The 23,037-nt window shown below is 42.5% G+C and overlaps 1 long non-coding RNA gene across 1 annotated transcript in view; it reads left to right on the top strand.

Moving 5' to 3' along the window:
* LOC128314949 (uncharacterized) overlaps positions 1 to 22,713 on the top strand; it is a 152,569-nt gene extending 129,856 nt beyond the window's left edge. The window contains exon 4 of the long non-coding RNA XR_008297263.1: positions 22,102 to 22,713. This is a non-coding gene — a long non-coding RNA (uncharacterized LOC128314949). The remainder of the gene's footprint in view (positions 1 to 22,101) is intronic.
* The last annotated feature ends 324 nt before the right edge of the window (positions 22,714 to 23,037 follow it).

Below are 23,037 nucleotides of genomic sequence, written 5' to 3'. Positions count from 1 at the left end.
TGGTCCAGGCATGACTGTCTTTTGTACACCCAATTCTGTCCTCCAGAAACAGGTACAGCGACCCACCAATGCAAAACCATGTGAGCAAGCGGGGTGCCTCCAGATGATGAGAATTGGCACCATGACATAAAATTGATACACTGACATATGGCAGTTCTGGAATGTCATAAGATAAATACTAACAGAGATATCAGCCCCTTTATTGTTACGGAAATGGAAGATAAGGAGTGGGGCCACTATGCATCAAAGAGGGAAGTGTTGAGGGGCGCCTGGGTGGTTCAGTCGGTTGAGCGGCCGACTTCGGCTCAGGTCATGATCTCGCAGCCCGTGAGTTCGAGCCCCGCGTCGGGCTCTGTGCTGACAGCTCGGAGCCTGGAGCCTGTTTCAGATTCTGTGTCTGCCTCTCTCTGACCCTCCCCCGTTCATGCTCTGTCTCTCTCTGTCTCAAAAATAAATAAACGTTAAAAAAAATTAAAAAAAAAAAAAAAGAGGGAAGTGTCGAGTCTCCGAGTTCTCCCTGAGACACGTGAAATACTGTGCCTAATTGTACGAGAATGTGGCTGTAAGATACTCCACACAGAAATACTTTCTTGGCATGAGAAGTATATGCAGTAAACAGACAGCCATGGGGACCTCTCCCAGTTCCCACTGTTCTAGTAAATACTGTGAGAGCACATTCCAAGCTTAAACATTCTCCCTCCGTTGACACTGCCCACCATCTTGGAACATGTAAAGCAGTGCCTGTGGGGAGGTTAGAAGGAGCTGGAAACTCCCCTTCCAAATGGGAGCAGTCCCACTGCCCTGAGCTGATTGATATCAGCTCCTCACTACTGCATGCTGCTGAGGCAAGGGAGAGGCCAGGGGGTGACAGGCAGCAGCACTGAAAGAAACTTTGAATTCAGCCCTTTGGTACCTACCCAAGGATGCCAGAGCTCTGCCTGAATGCTCATCAGTGGAGGAAACCATCAGACAAAAGGTTGATGGGAAGTTTCACAGGAAGGGATCAAGATGGCCCCACCTGAGCTCATCAGGCCCTATGTGAGGAAGCTCAGCATTTCTATTTTCTTTTTCTTTTTTTAATTAATTTATTTAAATTCAAGTTAGTTAACATGCAATGTAATATTGGCTTCAGGAGCAGAACCCAGTGATTCATCACTTACATATGATACCCGGTGCTCATCCCAACAAGTGTCCTCCTCAATGCCCATCACCCATTTAGCCCACCCTGCCACCCACCTCGCCTCCAGCAACCCTCTATTCGTTCTCCATATTTAAAAGTCTCTTATGTTTTGTCCTACTCCCTGTTTTTATATCATTTTTGCTTCCCTTCCCTTATGTTCATCTGTTTACTATCTTAAATTCCTCATATGAGTGAAGTCGTATATTTGTTTTTCTCTAATTTTACTTAGCATAATACCCTCCAGTTCCATCCACGTAGTTGCGAATGGCAAGATTTCATTCTTTTTGATTGCCAACTAATACTCCACTGTGTGTACATACACACACACACACACACACACACACACACACACACCACATCTTCTTTATCCATTCATCCATTGATGGACATTTGGGCTCTTTCTGTAATTTGGCTATTGTTGATAGTGCTGCTGTAAACATTGGGGTGTATGTGTCCCTTCAAAACAGCTGTATCCCTTGGGTAAATACCTAGTAGTGCAATTGCTGGGTCATAGGGTAGTTCTATTTTTAATTTCTTGAGGACCTCCATCCTGTTTTCCAGAGTGGCTGCACCAGTTTGCATTCCCACCAGCAGTGCAAAAGAGATCCTCTTACTCTGCATCCTGGATAACATCTGTTGTTGCCTGAGTTGTTAATGTTAGCCATTCTGACAGGTGTGAGGTGGTATCTCATTGTGGTTTTGATTTGGATTTCCCTGATGAGTGATGTTAAGCATTTTTTCATGTGTAGGTTGGCCATCTGAATGTCTTCTTTGGAGAAGTGTCTATTCATGTTGTCTGCCCATTTTTTCACTGGATTATTCATTTTTTGAGCATTGAGTTTGATAAGTTCTTTATATATTTAGAATACTAATCCTTTATCTGATATGTCATTTGCAAATATCTTCTTGCATTCCATCGGTTGCCTTTTAGTTTTGTTGTCTGTATCTAAGAGTCTCTTATGGAGGCGTCTGGGTGGCTCAGTTAGGTGTCCAGCTTTGGCTCAGGTCATGATCTCATGGTTCACGAGTTCAAGCCCTGTATTGGGCTCTGTGTTGACTGACCAGAGCCTAGAGCCTGCCTCGGATTCTGTGTCTCCCTCTCTCTGTCCCTCCCCTGCTTGCACTCTGTCTGTCTCTCTCAAAAATAGATAATAAACACTAAAAAATTTTTTTAAAAGAGTCTCTTATGGTTTGCCCCCCCTCTGTTTTTATCTCATTTTTCCTTCCCTTCCCCTATGTTTATATGTTTTGTTTCTCAAATTCCACATGTGAGTGAAGTCATATGAAATTTGTCTTTTTCTGACTTATTTCACTTAGCGTAATACATTCTATTCCATCCATGTGGTGCAAATGGCAAGATTTCATTCTTTTTGGTCAGTGAGTAATATTCCATCATGTATGTATATATACATATATGTATAAATAATGGAATATTACGGAATATAATGGAATATGTATACATACATACCACATCTTTTTATCATTCATCAGTTGATGGACGTTTGGCCTCTTTGCATAATTTGGCTATTGTTGATAGTGCTGCTAAACACTGGGGTGCATGTGCCCCTTCAAATCAGCATTTTTGTATCCTCTGGGTAAATACCTAGTGGTGCAATTATTGGGTCATAGGGAAGCTCAGCATTTCTTAGAGCAGGACAGTCAGACTTATATCCCCTGGTATGGTGCACTGGGAAATCCACAGCATCCCCTGTCAGGTATTCCCGCCCCCAAAGTTAAACCTGAGTTGAATCAATCCTAGAAGTCTGATTTCCAGTTTATAGGAAATACACAGGGAGAGGAGCAAAGTTAGGTCTTCCTACCAGGAAGCACATCCTGGAGTGTTCTATGAGACACTTGGTCTTGTTTTTTAAAGGATACTTCAGGGACATAATGAATAAATGCCATATATGGCACTTACTTGGATCCGGATTACAACACTGTGTGTGTATGTCGGGGGCGAGAATTGGGGCAATCAAGAAATCCTGTATGTGGACTGCTGGTAAGTGATACCAGGGAATTATCCTTAACTCTGTTGGTTATGATATTGACATGGCAGTTATGTAAGAAGATGTCCATAGTTTGTAAAAATGGGTGCTGAATTTTGTAGGGGCTAAATGATAAGATGCCTTTAAAATACTTGAGAAAAGGGGTGACTGGCTGGTTCAGTCAGTAGAGCATGTGACTCTTGATGTTGGGGTCGAGAGTTTGAGCCCCACATTGGATGTAGAGGTTACTTAAAAATAAAATCTTTAAGGGGCGCCTGGGTGGTTCAGTTGGCTAAGCAGCTGACTTCAGCTCAGTTCGTGATCTCACAGTTCGTGGGTTTGAGCCCCACATTGGGCTCTGTGCTGACAGCTCAGAGTCTGGAACCTGCTTTGGATTCTGTCTCCCTCATTCTCTCTCTCTGCCCCTCCCCTGCTCGTGCTCTCTCTCTCTCTCTCAAAGATAAATCAACGTTATAAAATACAATAAAATAAAAGTAAAATCTTTAAAAAATACTTGAGAAAAAAAGGATAGATAAAGCAAGAGTATAGTTTAGAATTCTTATGAGATACTTTTATTCATGATTTTATATACATGAGTATACAGTGTGCACCAGTAAAATGGATTTGCTCTGTGAAATACACACACACAATTGAAAACATGTTAGGCCAATTAGCACACACTTAAGCAGAAAAAATGTTTTTCTGAGTCTCTAGAAATAGATCTGTTCTTTCTCTCTCTTTCAAAATAATCAAAACCAAAAGAACCTCTTTAGGGCAGAGATGGATAGCTCACACACAAAGAAATAACAGGTGGCTTTTGAAAAATGTGATTTCGTTCAACATCCTCTGATTTCTAAAAAGTTTAAAAAATATCAACCTTGCACTTGCCGCTTGGAACAAATGAGGCTGCATTCTACCTGGAGCCCAGACTTTCTCTAGGACAGTAGTCTTCAAAGCATCACCTGGGAATTTCTAGAAATGCAAATCTTCCAGGTGTACTCCACACGTACAGAATCTAGATCTGTAGATCACCCCAAGATTGTGGGAGTGAGACCATGATCTTGTTTTAACAGGCCCTTGGTTCTCATAATGATGAGAACCACAGCTCTAAGAACCTCCAGGTTAAATGTTGAGAAGGTGTATCAATTCTGGGAGGATTGTTTGGTACACTGCAGGAGTAATGCACTAAGTGATTCATCACTCTTGTGTGCTAAATGGTGGGGGTTTATCCAGTGGTGATGTCCCACATCCCCTCCTATGAACATCTCAGCCTATATAGCTCTTGCCAGGAAGTATGGCTTAAATGCATACTCTCTTTAAATGTAGACTTGGCCAGGAGGTTTGTGTTCTGAAAGGATTTGGGATCTGATTGCTCGTTTGTGTCTACTTGACATCTCATTCCTGACTGATGAACTGCAGCCTTGAGGTTTTAGCTTCTGTGCAGTATTTGGTGGAGACCAAACTTCATCCACCGCTTGGCAGGTCCCCAGCTTGGGCATTTTCATTTATTCAGCCAGTTGAATTTATGCAAAAGTTAGAAACAGGCAAAGAAATTAGCAGACATCTGTGTTACATTGGAAACATTTTCTCTCCCTTTGATCTATGCGACAAATGAGAAATCTTTGTTTTGCAAGAAAAAAATGTCATATTGTTCAAAGGAAAAACTCCCCTTGGGAAATGTAGCTGTACTTCTAAATCAATCACCTGAATGCTAACTCCTGAGTGAAAGCAGAAAAGGAAAGTCGCCTGATGGGTTTCATGGACTTCTGGAGGCAGCCTTGAATAGGCTAAGGCTGCATTGCTGGAGGGTCTAAGGAACCAGGTCTCCATCTTGGAGAAAAATCAACTTGAACAATCTTTAGTTTGAAAGACACTGTTGAATGATCAAGTCCAGTCTCACTAGGGTCATGACCGATTGCCAACTTGGAGATACAGGTCTACATTTCTAAAGTGGAAGCTGTTCTACGGGTTTAATGCAATCCCTATCAAAATCCCAACAACGTTTTTCACAGAACTAGAACAAAAGATCCTAAAGTGTGTATGGAACCACAGAATACCCTGAATAGCCAAAGAGGCTATTTGCTTTTTGAAAAAAAAAAAAAAGTATGACAATTCCAGACTTCTACTTATATTACCAATCTGTGCTAATCAAAACAATATGGTACTGGCACAAAAATAGACCCATAGATCAATGGAACAGAATAGAAAACCCTGAGATAAATCCACACTTATATGGTCAATTAACCTTTGACAACAGAGGAAAGAATATACAATGGGAAAAAGACAATGTCTTCAACAAATGGTGTTGGGAAAACTGAACAGTACATTCAGAAGAGTGAAAGTGGACCACTTTCTTACACCATATACAAAAATTAATTCAAAATGGATGAAAGACCTAAATGTGAGACCTGAAACCATAAAAATCCCAGAAGAGAGCACAGGCAGCTATTTCTCTGACATTCGCCATAGCAACATTTTTTCTGGATATGTCTCCTGAGGCAAGGGAAATACAAATGAAAATAAACTATTGGGACTACATCAAAATAAAAAGCTCTGCACAATAAAGGAAATAACCTACAAAACTAGTAGGCAGTGTACTGAAAGGGAGAAGATATTTGCAAATGACATATATGATAAAGGGTTAGTATCCTAAATATATAAAGAACTGATACAACGCAGCACCCCAGAAACAAATAATCTGGTTAAGAAATGGGCAGAAGACATGAATAGACATTTTTCCAAAGAAGACATCCAGATGTCTAACAGGCACATGAAAAGATGCTCAACATCACTCATCATCAAGAAAATACAAATCAAACCACATTGAGACACCACCTCACACCTGTCAGAATGACTAAAATTAACAACACAGGAAACAGGTGTTGGTGAGGATGTGGAGGAAGGGCAACCCTCTTGCACTGCTGGTGGGGATGCAAACTGGTGCAGCCACTGTGGAAAACAGTATGGAGGTTCCTCAAAAAGTTAAAAATAGAACTACTGTAAGATCCAGTAATCGCACTACTAGGTATTTATCCAGAGGATACAAAAATGCTGATTCAAAGGGGCACGTGCACCCCAATGTGTATAGCAGCATTATTTACAATAGCTAAATTATGGAAGCAGCCCAAATATCCATAAATTGGTGAATGGATAGAGAATAAGTGACCATATATATTATAGATAGATAGATAGATACATATAGATATGTATAATATAGATATAGATATGTATAATATTATACATATTATAATATAGATATATACATATATACATATGTATAATATATCTAATAGAATAATAGAATATTTAGCCATAAAATGAATGAAATCTTGTTATTGAAACAACACAGATGAAGCTAGAGAGTATAATGCTAAGTGAAATGAGGCAGTTAGAGAATGACAAATATCATATGATTTCACTCACATGTGGCATTTAAGAAACAAAACGAGCAAAGGAAAAAAAGGGGAGAGAGGCAAACCAAGAAACAGACTCTTAACCATAGAGAATAAACTGATGGTTACCAGAGAGGAAAGGGTTGGGGGACAGGGGTGGGGGAAATAGGGGATGAGGATTAAAGGGCACACTTACCATGATGAGCACTGAGTCATATATAGAAACATTGAATCGCTATTTTGTATGCCTGAAACTAATATAACACTGTAGATTAAGTAGACTGGAATTTAAATAAATAAAGTAAAATGTCAAATGGAAGCTGGTTTTCTAGTTAAATGACAAGGCAGGGTATAAGGAGCGCTGATCTGAAAACCCAGCAGCACAAGCTTCAAATCTCAGCTTAACACTTACATCTGTTTGAATTAGGTGCGACCTGTTATTCTGTGAGCCTCCGTTTCCTCATTTATGAAACGAGAGTTAACACCTAGCCTGGAAAGGTTGTCTGAACTGATACACACATGCGCACACCATTCTGTTTTGCTGCAGTCATGATTTGTAAACATGACTTAGCTCCTCCTGTGTGATTGCTACGTCGTGGAGTAATGGCAGTATAACATGAAGGTCCTCACCTTCTCCAGCCTGCTGATGTTTCCCACATGAGTAGCGGCAGCTTAGCCCAGGGTATGTCTGCACAGCTGAATACGGCAAGTGTGAGGAACACAGGACTGTCAAGACTAGTCGCCTGTTACTTTTTTGGCTCGGTTCAATCCATTGCTCTCAGCAAGCATTCGCTGCGTGGTTTTCCCCAATCTTTGGGCATGTTGCCATTGCCACCAGAACTCAGTAGCCCCCCATTCCTGTTGCACCCCTCCTGTCAAGATGCATTCACTTCCTCAGGCACCTGGGTGGCTCAGTTGGTTGAGGTTCTGACTCTCGATTTTGGCTCAGGTCATGATCTGACGGTTGGTGAGTTCGAGCCCCGTAACAGGCTCTCTGCTGTCAGCGCAAAGCCCACTTGGGATCCTCTGTCTCCCTCTCTGTCTGTCCATCCCCTGCTTGCTTTCTCTCTCTCTCTCTGTCAAAAATAAATAAACATTAAAACAAAGATGAATTCACTTCCTAATTTTTTTAAGTAAAAACTTTACTGTAGTATCTCTCTGTTAGGAATTTAATATTTTTGCTGAACATCTTTATGAAAATTATCATTTTGGGGGGTGCCTGAGTGGTTCAGTCAGTTAAGCATCTCTCTCTTTATTTTGGCTTGGGTCATGATCTCACAGTCTTGTGGATTCAAGCCCCACATGGGCCTCTGTGCTAACAGCACAGAGCCGGCTTGGAATTCTTCTCCTCTCTTTGCCTCTCCCCTGCTCATGCTCTCTCTCTCTCTCTCTCTCTCTCTCTCTCTCTCTCTCTCTCTCTCAAAATAAATAAAGAAACTTAAAAAAAGATTATTATTTCTGTTGATTCTCTGGTTACCAATTTTTATAGATTTTAAGAGATATGCTCCTAATATTATTTTCCCATAGCCCTGCTGGTTTAAGGGTGAATGCTAATTTTAGTATTAATTTCATAGAATGCTGGGTTTATCAGGAAGACAAATATCGTGGTACAGCAAAACCTGCATAACACAAAAATATATATATGTATACACACATAATGTGCGGACACATATACACACACATACATATGCATAGTTATACACATGCATATAGACACGGATACACATATACACACACACATACATATGCATAGTTATACACATGCATATAGACACGGATACACATATACACACACATACATATGCATAGTTATACACATGTATATAGACACGGATACACATATACACACACACATACATATGCATAGTTATACACATGCATATAGACACGGATACACATATACACACATACATATGCATAGTTATACACATGCATATAGACACGGATACACATATACACACACACATACATACGTATATATACCCCCCACACATGTTTTGTTTCCTGGTAGCAGAGGTAGACTCTTGTCATTCATTTAGATCACCCAACCTCTAAACTTCTGTCCTTGGAGGAGTCATCCTCACCCTCTGACTTTGATGGGGACAGAGGTTACCTTCTCTATAGAGAGTCTGAAAATGCTGGATACTGATCTGCTCACTCCCCTTGCAGCAAGGGGAGTGCCTCAGCTGTGACCCCCCCCACCCCCACCCACGGCCACCCATGCCAAGACTCCCTCATGGGAGCTAGCGACACTACACCTGAGGGGCCAGGAACTCTGTCATTTCTGTGGCAGTGGTGTCAGTGCCTGGCTCCCCAGCGTGATTTTGGGCCATAGCTTTGTTGTTCCTATTTCCTGCTTAGCCTGGATCTAGTGTCTCTAGGCCTTCCTCTGACTCACGAGTTGCCCACTCTCTTTTCAAAAAACTTGCTGCTTAACTCAGTCAGCATTAGCTTCTGTTGCTTGAACGTGTAGTCATTATGATAAATTCATTATTTTTTTTAAACACCTACCTCATCCACTACACTTTAAGGGATACCCAGATTGGCAAATTACCTATGTGTTCCGGATATCTAATGCTGCATCTAACAAACCACCCCCAAATTGTAGTAGTTTAAAACAGCAGTTTATCATTATTCTGGTTCCGGGGGTTGACCTCTCTTATGCAGCTGCCGCGGGATAGTGGCTAGCTGGAATGATCTGGAGGCTGGACTGTGCTGGTCACCCAGGATGGTTCCTTCCCTTACACATCTGACTCCTTGTTTTTTCTGTCTTTCTACGTGCTGTCTCAACCTCCAGGGCCTCTCCATGTGGCTTGGGACTTTTCACAACGTGCTGGGCTCAGAGTAGTCACACATGGCAGCTGGATCCCAAGAGGCAGGAAATTAACGCTCAAAGGCTACAGCTGGAATCCACACAGTGTAACTCCCAGGTTCCATTGGTCAAAGTGGTCAAAGGGCCTGTCCGGGTGCAAGGGCAGAGTCTTCTCATGGGAGAGACTCCCTCACCCCCTTGACCCAGAGTCCTTGTCTCTACTTCATGGCAAATAATGCAGTGTGATTTGGGAATTCTCTGTGAGTTTTAGAATCCAAGGGAAAAGTTCTCTCCCAGTTGGTGGCTTTTTTTTTTTTTTTAATGTTTGGGAAGATCTACCAAGTCAAGAAAATGATAAACAGCTTCCTGGCTAGCAAAGCTTTGGATTCGAGTGTTTTAAAAAATAATAACTAAATAAAAAAGATAGTAAATGTGCTGCAGAGCTGCCTTTCCCTGAGTTGCATAATATGTGAGTGTGCCATAAAGGAAGTAGGACAGAATTTCCAAATTTGATTTTGGTGGTTAAAACTAAGGATGTCTGAACACAACTTGATTTAACATAGTGGCTGCCCAAATGTCTGTTTACCTTCCCACTCAGCAATCCTTTCTTGTGGCTATACTTCAGGGAGGCAGAAAAGTGTACTTTGTCTCTGATCCCCAAGACCCCTGACTCTGAAAGACCATTTTTCTTATTTATCATTTTGACATTATTGCTTTTAGGGCGGCATGCATCTGGATTGCAAATACTTCTATTGGTTTCACAAAGCTTCTGGATGTAGCTTTAAGAAAAAACAAAACTATTCTTCCTGGAGCTTTTCCATACTTGCCCAGAAAAGTGTCTTGCTGTTCTGGAGCTGAACGGGTTTAATGTCTTGTGTATTGTTTGTGTTTCATGTACCCCACTGAGGTCAAGGTTAACTCCATTTGGCTACAAGAGTGATCGAAAAGTTCTAAATGATGGTTTTTGGATCTTAGTTCATTTGTTTCTGCTTTGCCTCTATTAGGCAAGGTTCCTGTAAAATCTATAGATTCTTAATATCTAATCTCATTTCCCCCTTATATCCAGTTTTCAACGGCTTTTCCCCACTGGCTTTGCATTATCATTACTAATCAGCATTCTCTGTATAACTTAGTTCTTCCTTAGAGTCAAGGGACGTAGAACCAAACTCAAATTGGCTTCGGACAAAATGTGCATTTACTGGCTCAGAAGGCTGGAAGTTCCAGGAGCTGGGCTGGCTTCAGACACGGGTGGATTTAATACTTAAACCATGTCATTAGCACCCAATTTCTCTGTGTCCTTTTCCTTTGCTTCCTGGTGCTTTGACTTCATCCTCAGTCTCCATTTAACGCCAGGCTCCAGGTGGCCCCTTCCTGGTAACAAGACCACTGGGGCAGCTGTAGCCTTGCACATTCTCAGGTTCATAGACCAGCGAGGAGGGTCTTTTTCATTAGCTTCTGAACAAGTCCCAAGATGTATTCTGATTGGACCAATTTGGGTCATGTGCCCATCTCTGAGCCAATTATTGTAGACAAAGGAATATACAGTACATTCAATGACTTTTGCTTGAGTCACGTGTCCTGTCCGTGGATGCATGAAAAGGACCGGCACAGGGCTAGGTGTGAATCTGCTCTGAAAAAAGTCAGGAGCTGCTGTTGGGGAGGACAAAATACATTACAAACAACTATTAGTGCTATTGTTACCATCATTATTATTTTGAGGCTACCGTTATGTTTGTGATTCCATTTAATCTGTAGTGCCCAGCACTATAGTAGCTGCATAAGACATGTTGAAGGAATGAGCTTTTCACTTATGATAAACATTAGTTCAGTCCCTCTCAACTGCCAGATAGGACTGCCAAGAATCAGGTGCACAAAACGAAGAAAACGTTACTCCCGTGAAGCATTAATAATACATCAGAGTTTAAGGCAGTTCTTCAGATCTTTATTATTAGATTGTTGTGATTGCCTGGGCTGCATTTGCTCCTGTTACAAAGTGAAGGGCATTTTATATTGCTGTATAAATGGATGGTTTTAAGTCTCTCCCTAGGCGAGCGGATCTGACACACTTTACTCCTAGCCGGATTGGAATACTTCCAAAATGCACTTTCAGATGTTAACAGATGCACCTCCGTCCTGGTGCCTCACTGTCTGAACAGAAAGTCTTCCCTCCTACCCTGCCTGGGGGGAGAGGGGAAGAAACTGCCAAGACAGCTTCAGCAGTGCAGTGGGGATGTAGTCTTTTGCCTCTTTCCCAACCTAATGTCTATTTCTTCTACCCTCTGAGCAGGAAAAAGCAGCTCATCACTCTCCAGGGCCAAGACTTTTGGGAGAGGACAGAACATGGGGGGTTGTAAGACTGACACGTGGCTAGTACCGTTCTGGATGTGTAGAGACCAGATAATCCGTACCTGGTCCTGTATATGCACAGAGCAGAGTTCATGCATTCCATATAATGCACGTCTTAGGGTCGTAGGGAATAATTCTGTCAACAGAATTCCAATCGAGAAAGGATGAGCTGGATCTTGATGTGCCATCATCTTGTTTGGTTTGAGTACCCCTTGTTGTCTGTTGAAGAAAAGAAGGTTAACTACTGGTCTGACCCTGGTCAGGAACACACAATACATATTGTGTTTAACATATGTAACATATATGTTCACTGTCCAATTTCAATATACGTGTGTGTATGTATGTGTGGTGTGTACACACATACATTTTTTTTTTAACTTTGGGAAGGAAGAAGTATAGAAGGAAGTACAGCCTCCTGAGTGTAAAGGAGAGAAAAGCCTTCCTCAGTCCTCTTGGCTCCCCATTGGAAATGGCAGACATTACTGCTGGGAAACATCCCAGCCCAGCATGAGCAGAAAATGGTGTTACAGCTTCACCCTTGGACCCTGACCGCATTGGGCTCTTTAGGCTTGCACTGAGAGGGGTAGGTATTTTCCCCACTGACAGCATCTTGTGGGTGCCATGGGCCTTGGTGGCAGTAGTGGGTTCTCCATACCTCAGGGAGAAGAGTCAGTGAATCTCATGGAGAAGCACCTCCCACCTTCTTCCTGCCCAGGATGGCAGCCCGTTGAGCTGGGTAGAGGCCCTCTGCATTCTGCACAAGGTTAAATCTGAGTAATGGCTTTGACATTGCTGCCATATTGCCCTTTGGCCATAGAGTAACTGAAAGACTCCTTTTATATATTGATCTTGAGTGCCGGGAATAAGAGCTCTGGAGAAGCATATAGACCCAGGAGTCTTCTGACAAAGTTACAGGAGGTGTCAGAGCTACTGGGCAGAGACAGATGGCACCTCCTGTGTGCTTGGCCACGGCCACAGGCAGCAGAGAGCCCAGAGACTATGTCAAGGGCAGCCATTACCTCACAGTCAGATACACAGGTGGGATGCGTAGGGTTAGAAGACTCCTCTTCTCACTTTTGTGAAGCCCACAGAATAACACTCCCTCTCCCCCAGGCACAGACCAGAGATGAGTTGGACACCTTGACTTTACACCATGCTTTTCATAATGGACACCTCAAAACACTTCCTTGGAGAGAATTTCTGAAAAGAACTTTCTGAAAAGAAATGGGAGGAAAATGAAAGCTTCACTGTTACAGCCTCTCTCTGATTTTAGAACACACTGAAAAGAAAGGGTCTGTCAGGTCAGTGCATTTCTTCCCTCTTCTCCCCACTGACTGCTTCCCAGAGGTAAGTTAGCAAATATCCAGCGTTCAAAGGACTTCATCAATCAAGGCTACATTAGGAAAGTTTGACACGCTGAAGGCAGTTTGGTGAGCACTGTTTCAGACTTGATTTTTCATTAGAAAGAAGCTGGGAAGCTGGGAATTAAGTAGAAACAAAACAAACTGGCAGGGATGTGTATTCCAACTGCTAAATCAAACAAACAGTGAATCATTTGGCTTCACCAAGTCCTTCTCTGTGAAAGCTTCCCGCAGACTTTGCTGCCTGCTTGTATTTGTCAACTGCAAATAGGTTGAAAAACATTATTCTGAGAAAGAGTGGATTGACTTTATTCTTGTCCCCCTAAAGGACTGATCTAAGAGGTGAACTTGGGGGTGATTTTGTTTTTAATTTTATTTGAGAGGGAGAGAGAGCGCACGTGCACGAGTGGGAGGTGAGGGGGGGGGAGAGAGAGAGAGAGAGAGAGAGAGAGAGAGAGAGAGAGAGAGAGAGAGAATCTTAAGTGGGCTCCACGTTCAGTGTGGAACCTGATGCAGGGCTGGATCCCACGACCCTGGGATCAAAATCAAGAGTCAGACGCTTGTAGTTAGGGATTCATATGGTTATGGCAAGCAAGAGAGCTAAGATGGGTACTATAATGAATATAGATATGGAGGATGTGAGGGGTTGGAGGGGTTCTTTGGTGAAGAGTTTCATGGTGTCTGCAGTGGCCTGAAGCGGCCATATGGTCCTACAATGTTTGGTCCTTTGAGAAGTTGTATGTAGCCTAGTACTTTGCGTTTGATGAATGTTAAGAAAGCTATAGCAAGAAGGATTGGGACAATGAGAGAGTATGAATTATGAACATATTGTTAGGGAGAGGAGTTGAACCTCTGGTTATAAAGGTTAAATTTTATACAGTTACCGGGCTCTGCCACCCTAATGAACCCGTACTCTCCAGCAATGTAGGTTAGTAAACTGTTTAAGATTATATCATCTATTGGGTTGAAGGCACTTTAGTGAAGTAGGCCTTATTTCTCTTGACCTTTCATACTGGGAGAATTCTTCTTTTTTTAAATTTCTTTTTAATCTTTACTTATTTTTGAGAGAGAGACAGCATGTGAGCAGGGGAGGGACAGAGAGAGAGGGAGATACAGAATCCGAAGCAGGCTCCAGCCTCTGAGCCATCAGCACAGAGCCTGACGCGGGGCTTGAACTCACAAACCATAAGATCATGACCTGAGCCGAAGTGGGACGCCTAACACACCGAGCCACCTAGGCGCTCTGGGAGCAGACTTTATTAATCAAAACTGTTCAAAGTATTTCATGAGGAGAATATTTATTTAATTCTCTTCATTTCTAATGAAAAACAAACTGACCTATTTCACATAGTCCCAGCCTGGTTAAAGATAAAGTTTACTTTCTATTCTCAGTGGTATGAGTAGGAAATATTTGCTTCATCACAAAATAAACTCAGCAGGTTGAAATCAGGTCAGATAAAATCAGCAGTCAGGTTGGGTAATAGTCTTTCCTCTACCTTTGCCTCTTTTCCCACTAACCTTAAATTTCCCATAAGGGAAAAAAAAAATGTAACAACAGAGAATAGGAACAAAAGAGGAAAATAATAAGAAAAACAGAATGCTATGAAAATATGTAAAACTTGCCATGACAGAATTGCTGTTGGTGGCAAATGTGTCTGTATGGAAAATGTAGCATTTTGACCTTCCATTAAGTTGTTAAATATTTATAAAGTACCCAGTGTATACTTCCTATACAAAAGACACAGGTACAATGATTTGAGGAACATATTAGTCATAAACTCAGAAGGGCTACAGGACCAACCAAAGTAGGTAACACAAATGTGTGATTGTGAGGGAGGCAAGAGGGGTGAGCAGGCAAACAGGAGAATGCGTGCTCTGTCTAGAACATTCACGTTTGGGTCACCTGGGTGGCTCAGTCGGTTAAGTGTCCCACTTCGGCTCAGGTCATGATCTCACGGTTGTGAGTTCGAGCCCCATGTTGGGCTCTTTGCTGATGGCTCAGAGCCTGGAGCCTGCTTCGGATTCTGTGTCTCCCTCTCTCTCTACCCCTCTCCCACTTGCACGCTCTCTCTCTCAAAAATAAACATTAAAAACTTAAAAAAATCATTCATGTTTAATTGAAAAAAATCACCCATGGCCTTTTATGGGCTTCTAGTTTTCTATCCCTGGAACATGAGGAAGAAGTCAACTCTTAGGTAAAAGCTTTTATTGGAAGTAAACCTTGAAGAATGGGTAAGACTTCCAAGACAAAAATAAAAGACTAAGAGCAGGAAAAGACATTGTAGCCTGAAAATTTTCACCAACAGAAGCCCAGCTTGCAATGAGAAAGGAGCCTGTGTGAGTAGGATAGGGTCTTAAATACCAATGGGAGGAGTTTAAACTTTACTGAGTATGGCCAGAATAGAATTCTAGATCCCCTCCAAACTGTTCTTTTCCCAGGGTGCCGTGGCTCACAAATGGCACTATCATCCCTCCTGTCATGCTGGCCCAAACCTAGGAACCAGCATTTTTCATTTTCTTTTTCTTTCAGACCCCAGGGACAGAGTGAAGTTTTGTGGAAATGAATCTCACACATTGGTGAAGAGGGAAGGTTCTATTTAAGAGAAGGACTATAAGACCAAGTGCATAGGGATACCTGGGTGGCTCTGTCAGTTGAATGTCCCACTTTGGCTCAAGTCATGATCTCATGGTTTTTGGGTTTGAGCCCTGCATTAGGCAGCATGGAGCCTGCTTGGGATTCTCTGTCTCCCTCTATCTCTGCCTTTCCCCCACTTGTGCTCTCTCTGCCTCTCTTAAAAATAAATAAACATTGAACAAAATTAAAAAAAATTAAACTAGGTGCACAAAGAATATTTATTTTGTATGGGCTGGTGCAAGTGGCAGGGAGCCCACCTCCGCAGATCCTCCACCAAAGCCATCATTGGAATCCACTTGTCTATCTTCAAAAATGTGTTCCAAGTTCAACTGTCCCTCCTGACATCCACCACTTCCTCTCCGGACCAAGCCACCATCAGCAATGGCGAAGATGCCTACACTTCCGGCCCCTAACTCTCCCCCTCCTGACACCCTTGCTCTGTGGCTCTCTGTTCCAAACATCTCAGGCACAATGATCCTTTTAAATCGAAATCAGATCACACCATCCCTTTCCCCCAAGCCTTTGGGGGGCTATCCATCTCACACAGAATAAAATCCAAAGTCCTTCCAAAGGCTCTGGGTTCCTTGTAAACAGCCCCTCAGCCCCTGTGCACCTCTGCCATTGTCCCTACTGATCACTCTGTGGTAGCCATTCCTTTAACAAGTCAAGCACTCCCCTCCCTTAGAGTTTTATGTTTGTTTTTCCCTCTGCCTGAAGCATCTTTTCCCTAACTATTTTCATGTCCCTCCACCTTACTTTATTCAGCCTTGGGTCAAACGTTGCCTCTGATGGCTCTGTCTAAATGCACCACCCTTTCATCTCTATCCCCTTACTTGATTTACTTGATATCCTTTATCATTCCTTGCTTTCTTATTATTTATTCATTTGTTGTCATATAATGCCCCCACTGGATGTAAATTCCATGAAGGCAGGGATTTTCTCTGCTTTATTCACTTGTTTCCCCCAAGCCTAACATTGCACCTGCCATAGAGAATACTGTATATCTTTCTCTGGAGGAGTACAGTATCTTCCAAAGCCTCCATGATTTTGTATTCCCAATGCCCAGCATTGAATTTTTTTGAGTTCCAAGCATATCAAGAAACAAGACCAAAAGGAGAAAAAACAGACAATAGGAAGAGACCCACAGATGAGCCAGTTATTGAAATTGTGAGGCACAAACACTGTGTTAAGTGTAATTAATATGTTAAAAAAATAGATTGAATGTATGGGATATGATGAAGGTACAGACGCAGTATGGTGAAAAGGCCTAACACAAGTGTAATTGGATTCCTACAATGAATGCAAGGCAGGAAGAGAAGGTACAGGAGCAGAAGCAGTGTTTGAAGAGATAATGGCCAAGAATTTTCCAAAAGTGATAAAATACATTCAGCCACAAATTCAGAAAGCTCTCTGGGGTGCCTGGGTGGCTCAGTCTGTTAAACGTCTGACTTTGGTTCAGGTCACAATTTCATGGTTTGTGAGTTTGAGTCCCACGTCGGACTCTCTGTGGTCAGCACAGAGCCCACTTCTGGTCCTCTCTCCCTCTCTCTCTGCCCCTCCCCTGCTCATGCTCTCTCTCTCAAAAATATGTAAACATTAAAAAAAAATTTTTTTTAAGCTGAAAGGCCGATTTTAATAAGCTCTCTAAGCTCCAGAGTGGATACATACAAAGAAAACCACAATTAGGCACATCATAGTGATGCTGCGAAAAATGGCAAAGCTGAAATCTTTGAAAACAGAGGGAGGAGGAAGAAAGAGGGAAGAGGGGAGAAAAGGAAGCTAGAAAACTAGGCACTACCTTCAGAGGAGCGAGAACAGCAAATTGGTTCCCAAGAGATACACCAGAAGTCAGAAGACAACATGATGGCATCTTTCAAGTACGACAACAAAACAGTCACCAACCTAGAAATCTATACAAGCAAGGATATTCTCCACAGATGAAGACAAAATAGCAAATTCCAGGTAAACAAAGTCTGAGAAAATCTGTCCCCAACAGACATGAACTAAGAATTACTAAGTGAAGTTTTTCAGGCAAAGAGAACATTATTTCAGATGGACACACAGAAGTGTAGGTCATCACCCTCCTGCCTCTCAACATGGAAACCCACACCTTCTGGGCCTCCTGCCCACACTTGCACCCTTATCCCCTCTGCAGACCCCCAAAACCCAGGTCACCTGTGGCGTGGAGGGCTCCCATCAAGGCCCCACTCCCTCTGCACACCCACACCAATGGATGCTGGTCCCCTGCAGTCACCTGCTTCCACCTACCCAGTGACAGCAGACCAACTCTAGTTGGCACAAACCAGTGAACTTCTCTACTATCCAGTGGACAGAACTACACCTTCTCCAGTGAGGTCTGAACTCCTTTCATATTTGTCTTTTCCCCTGTGAGAACTCTCTCAGCTGTAGAATACCACATAGAGCTTCCTTACACTTTATAGTCACTCTGAAGTTGAGGCCCAGAAACTTCCACACAGACTGCATTTATCATGCCAACAGCCATCCTGTGTTGTTCCCCAATGTGTGTTAAGCACCATCTCACTGGTTCCAACACAGCTCAGACTTTGGAAATCTGTTCTTTTTTTTTTTTTTAATTTATTTTAATGTTTATTTATTTTTGAGGGAAAGAGAGAGAGAGACAGAGCATGAGCAGAGGAGGAGCAAAGCAAGACAGAGACAGAAATTGAAGCAGTATCCAAGCTCTGAGCTGTCAGCACAGAAGCTGCTGTGGGGCTCGAACTCATGAGCAGTGAGATCATGACCTGAGCTGAAGTCGGTGTTTAACCACCTGAGCCACCCAGGTGCCCCTGGAAATCTATTCTTGTGTCTAAGGGTGTCTAATGAGTCCCAAAGGGAAACCAACTCCTGTATGTAGTGAGTGGAACATTCTTAAAGTTGGGCGGAATATTTATAAAGGGTGTTCTCTCCCACAAATGAGAGCAGGGTAGACCTTGATGCGGGCACAAAGGCTAGGAAGCTGGACATACCTGCTGAGGGTTTAACTTTTTTGCCTTAGATTCCAGAAAGAGTTCCAGGTTGAAGGTAGTGGTGGACATTGTTGTATTTGAATTCTCTCCTGAAATGTGGAGACCATCAGTAAACTCGGATACATAGCTTTATGTTAGTGGTGCCTTGGAGGGTATGTTAATGGCCAGCATGAGGCAGTGTTACCTGGGAAGGGTCTCTATGAGTCACAGATGGGAAACTGAAACAGAAATTAAGAATACAGCAGAAGGGAACGAGTGAACCAAAAACGGCTGGAGATGTGTAAGCTTTTAAGAACCTTGGAAATATCTAGGGAAACCCAGGATGGTCATTCAAACATTCTATTTGAGGGGTGCCTGGGTGGCTCTGTTGGTTGACTGTCTGACTTTGGCTCAGGTCGTGATCTCACAGCTCATGAGTTTAAGCCCCTCATCAGGCTCACTCCTATAAGCATCGAACCCGCTTCGGATCCTCTGTCCCCCTTTCTGTGCCTCCCCCATTCATGCTCCTCTCTCAAAAATAAATAAAATATTTTTTTTTTAAAGGCACTCTAGGGGTGCCTGGGTGGCTCAGTCGGTTAAGCGTCCGACTTCAGCTTGGGTCATGATCTCACAGTTTGTGAGTTCGAGCCCCATGTCAGGCTCTGTGCTGACAGCTCAGGGCCTGGAGCCTGCTTCAGATTCTGTGTTTCCCTGTCTCTCTGTTCCTCCCCTGCTCACACTCTGTCTCTGTCTCTCTCTCAAAAATAAATAAACATAAAAATTTTTTTAAAGCATTCTATTTGAAAATTAAATGAGATGTAACTCCAAAAATTCAAAAATTTAGGAATACCCAAGAGATATGTGGGTATCACCTGCATTTATGAACTGCCTTTATTCTCCTAGTGGTAAAATGGGTCAGGAAGAATATAACTTACCCATCACTTCATTTTCCAAAGTTGTATTTCTAATTACACCACAGGCAGATTTTCAGTAATTTTTATTTTCCTATAACATATGTAAAAACAAATCTAAATTGGTAAACATCGATAGCTGAGGTGTTCATCATTTTGAAAGAAAAATTTTACTTGACATCACCTCCAGAAAATTAACAGTTGAATTATTTTTAAAAAGCATGTAGATTAGATTATCGGAAAACATTCAAAGACCATTAATTAAACTAGATGCAGGGGCGCCTGGGTAGCTTAGTTGGTTAAGTGTCTGACTTCAGCTCAGGTCGTGATCTCACACTTCATGGGTTCCAGCCCCGTGCTGGGCTCTGTGCTGACAACTCAGAGCCTGGAGCCTGTTTCAGATTCTGTGTCTCCCTCTCTCTGTCCCTCTTCCACTCATGCTCTCTGTCTCCATTAAATAAACATTAAAAAAATTTTTTTTTTAAAACTAGATGCAAATGTATTGTCTTCGTTTACATGGATTCTTGATCGAGCAAAGAAATATGCAAAGTTCTAGTATTTTCTTTTTCTAAATCACTTGTTAATTTTTGTCCTCTGGGGTGACTGTGAGATGAAAAGGAAGCCAATTCTCCCTGTGCAGGCATCTAGGAGGTGTTATGATAACATGGACACGTTGATGACAGTGTTCAAAATATTCCTGGGATGAATCCAGAACTTGCTCCTGTGTGTTCTCAAGGTGGTGATAATGTGAGAGGCCTTTCCTGGAACAGGTTTCTGGTCATCCGGTTTGACTTCCACTGTCAGATGTACCACCAGTGTTCCCAGAAAATAATTTGAACAGCAGATATAATTTCTTATATTTTCCTTTCTCTATGATAGTATTCTTATCATGAAGCTAGATGTTTCCAGTTGGGGTGGGAAAAACTCTCAGTGATAATCAGGAAGGAAACATTGGCCTCTTTGTATTTTTCTGGGAGTTCTTAGTCTCAGAAGCTAAAATTTGAATATGGCCTTTACAGTTTGCAAATAACTTTTGCATATTCATCTGATACTTGGGAACAGTGTGGTGCATCAGAAAAAGCAGGGACATTTAAGCCAGAGAGACTTGATTTTCAGTTCTAATGTGGCTATTTACTTGCTCTGAGGTCCTGGACTTTTTTTTTTTAATGTTTTATTTTATATTTGAGAGAGAGAGAGAGAGCACGAGCAGGGGAGGGACAGAGAGATGGAAACAGAATCCAAAGTAGGCTCCAGGATCTAGGCTGCTAGCAGAGAGTCTGACGTGGGGCTCAAACCCACGAGCAGTAAGATCATGACCTGAGCCCAAGTCGGACACTCAACCGAGTGAGCCACTCAGGCACTCCTCGTGGATGCTTTTGACTGCAGGTTGCTGAAATCCAAATGCAAGCTAGCTTACATGAAATGAAAAGGGAGTCGGTAGTCTATTCATTGAAAAAGTCTAGAGGAGGGAGGACAACTGTCAGGGTCAGCTTGGTCCAGTGGCTCTCTTGCCGTCTCCCTGGGATGGTGTTGGCTGCACCCTCCTGTGTGAGCTTCTTTCTCTGATGGGTGGTCAGAAGGATGGTCAGTTCCAGGCTTCACACCTGCACAGCTGAGGATAGCCGTATCAGTTGTTAGCATATTAAGATACTTTGGTACCAGTTGCTAGGTAGACATTGCTTTGAACCTGCTAAGTGCCTTGAGCATCAGCTGCTTTAGCACCTCGCCCCAGGACTTCGCCCCAGGTCCAGCACTAACAGAGTGATATTTGGCACAATAGGGAACTCTAGACCCTGTTGGGTTGTATCCAGCATCCATTGTGATAAATGCGTATCAATTAAATGCTGACACATGTCAACATTTGAAGGAGTAGAGCCGGTCTTTCCCTTTGGCTTTATGTCCGAGCAAGGAAACTTCTTTCCCAGAGGTCCCTAGTTCAGTGTCCCCCAGCTCCTTTTGCCCCATCTGGATAAACGTGTTCATTTCCTGACCAGTTTCTATGACCAGGGGAGTGTCATGGCCTTGTTTAGAATAAAATTTAGAATAAAGTTCAAAAACTGATCATCTGCAAAGGGAATAGGCTCCCCGCTAAGGTTAGAGGGAGGGAGGACTTCCTTGCTGGATAAGAGAGGGGTGGATATTAGAACAAAAGTCAGAATATGCTCAGAGTCAATGCTATCTCCTAAACAACAGGCCAGTGAGGATCAGATGAAATCATATAGCCCACTACTTAGAATAGAGTTTGGTTCACTGATTCACACTAGGTGCTCAACAAACGGTGCTTACCAACCTTAGAAACAATAATAATGGCATTGCTGTCCTCAAGAACTGTGAAGGGTCTGAGATTTCACACCCCTTGCAAGCTTTACATAGCCTTCCATAGCTTAACGGATCTTGGCAAAAGACACGACAAAAATGGATCTCTTGGCAAAAATGGATCTCTGTCAGAGATACAGAACCTTATTACTCATAGCATTAGCAGTAGCCAGAGAATCAGCATTTTCTTGTTTCAGGTTCTTGAGGTCCACAGGATGATTCCGAGAAGACCCAGTGACATGTCCATGTGCCGTGAGTTGCATTATAAGAGAGGGACCCTGAGCTTAAGAAGGCCCAGTATTTTATGCAGCATGGTAAACACGCCTGCCCTTTGCTCCAGAAGGAGACATGATCTCTGTTTTCCAAGGCTGTTCTGTGTACCAACATCCTTGAAAAGATATTTTGGAACAAAGACAGCCAGTGCCACCGTTCACAACAAGTGCAGAATTTTGAGAGACCCCATGGAGAATTATCTCCCAACGGTTGTTGTTTGGTGGTAAATGAGTAAAAGAGGTAAGTTTAGTTTTTCTTACTTGGAGCATTTGACTAGTCCTATGTTAGAGTAAGAGTTGCACTATGTATGATAGGTTAGTGGGGGACCAAATGTTCTCGGGCTCATATATCAGAAGTGCTGGGGCATGTGGGTAGTTCAGTTGGTTAGGTGTCCAACACTTGATTTCAGCTCACATCATGATCTCACGGTTTGTGGGTTTGAGCCCTGCATCAGGCTCTGAACTGCCAGTGTAGAGCCTGCTTGGGATTCTTTGTCTCTCTCTCTCTCTTTCTCTGCTCCTCCCTCCCTCCCTCTCTCTCTCTCTCTCTCTCAGAAATAAATGAACATTAAAAAAAAAAAGAGTTGCACTTTTTTTTGATAGGTTGGTAGGAGATCAAATGTTCCTGGGCTATATACCAGGAGCCTTAATAAATGAGGTAAACTTTTTTTTTTGATGAGGTAAACTTATTATATATAATCACCATCCATGTGGACAATTGACAGTGAAGTATTCACCGATACCTGAGGCAGCTCTAACTGTCTTACAAATGACACCGGTTGGTATAAACTCTATCATGTCCATGGAAAACAAAACACAACACTCATTGACAACAAGATAATGTCTCCTCACCTGAAATTA

Source organism: Acinonyx jubatus, chromosome A1, assembly GCF_027475565.1.
Source record: "Acinonyx jubatus isolate Ajub_Pintada_27869175 chromosome A1, VMU_Ajub_asm_v1.0, whole genome shotgun sequence".
Classification (NCBI taxonomy): domain Eukaryota; kingdom Metazoa; phylum Chordata; class Mammalia; order Carnivora; family Felidae; genus Acinonyx; species Acinonyx jubatus.
The sequence above is the reverse complement of the archived record's forward strand: the minus strand, read 5'-3'. Positions and strand labels throughout refer to the sequence as shown.